Below are 1,122 nucleotides of genomic sequence, written 5' to 3'. Positions count from 1 at the left end.
GCCGCCCCGCCCCTCCCGCGCCTCCCGCCGCCCGCCGGCCTCTGCCCTTTGTTCGCCTCCCCTCGCGGCTCGCCCCACTTTGTTCCCCAGCCCTTTGCGCTTCCCCACTCGGGCCTTCCCTGTCCGCCTTCCTTCTCCCACTTCCAGCCCTTGGGACGTCCCCTTTTCCTTGCCTCCGTCCATCACACGTCCGCGCTCGCGTTGGGCCTCCTCGTCCTCCGCCCGCCTCGGTGGGCTCCTCCGGCCCCCCGCGCCCGGCTCACCTCGCATCCACGCGGCTGAGACCGCGGCCGCGCGCCCGCATCCCTTCGAGGCTGCCCGCCGCCTCCCCGCCAGGCTCGGGCTGCGGCGTGGAAGGCAGAGCGGTGCCTCCCGGCCGCTCTCCCTCTTCCTTCCCACCTCTGTACCTGTCCCCAGCCGCCTACAGTTTCCTATGCAGCAGTCCTAGGAAGGGAATGAAAAGTTGAAGCCAACAGTACAACTCCTAAGGAAAAAAAAAAAAAGCATCTTAAAGGAAAGTCAAGCTGGGCAGCAAAATAATCAGGTATGAAGTTATAAAGCCCAGTTTGCTAAACTCCAGGAAAAAAAAAAAAAAAAAGACTGATGCTATGTTTAGAGCAGGATTCAAATTCCTCCGAAAGCCATCCACTTTGAAAAATGCATTAATTATTCCCTCGTCTACAGATTGACTCCTGGGATCTGCTTCCTTATTATTACTAGGCCACCGAGGCACCACTTTAAAAGATAATTTACTACCAGGCACCTGCCAAACACCCAGACTGCTTCAAGAACAAATGAGGAAAAAGTAAATGGGTGTCTTACTATTCCCAAGGGCTCGATGCTATATTTGATCAAAAGCAGAAGCTGAGTACCTCTTAACGTCTAGGTCGCCCAACACGCCAGATGCTAGAAACAGCTTCAAGCAGGCTATTCTCTTTAGAGCCCTTTAGACATTTATTCTGAAATCCCTGCTTATTGATTTAATTTACACGGACTCAGGGCACAGCTAAGCTCTGTGACCCTGGGGGAGTCAGTTAAGCTTTCTCAGTCTCTGCTGATTCATATGTAAAATGAGGATATCCTACCTGCCTATCTCTGGAGTGAAAAGGTTAAATGAGATAA

At 53.3% G+C, this 1,122-nt stretch overlaps 1 protein-coding gene across 3 annotated transcripts in view; it reads right to left on the bottom strand.

Moving 5' to 3' along the window:
- Positions 1 to 428, bottom strand: part of Gpr161 (G protein-coupled receptor 161) — a 52,281-nt gene extending 51,853 nt beyond the window's left edge. For 2 of the 3 annotated variants that reach the window (XM_013521419.1, XM_005398215.2), the window contains exon 1: positions 264 to 401. The gene's annotated coding sequence lies outside the window, so the exon portion shown is untranslated. The other variant, XM_005398216.2, reaches the window with a different exon arrangement.
- Positions 429 to 1,122: the final 694 nt, after the last annotated feature.

This window comes from Chinchilla lanigera, unplaced genomic scaffold (genome assembly GCF_000276665.1).
Source record: "Chinchilla lanigera isolate Chin_1 unplaced genomic scaffold, ChiLan1.0 scaffold00061, whole genome shotgun sequence".
In the NCBI taxonomy this organism is placed as follows: domain Eukaryota; kingdom Metazoa; phylum Chordata; class Mammalia; order Rodentia; family Chinchillidae; genus Chinchilla; species Chinchilla lanigera.
The sequence above is the reverse complement of the archived record's forward strand: the minus strand, read 5'-3'. Positions and strand labels throughout refer to the sequence as shown.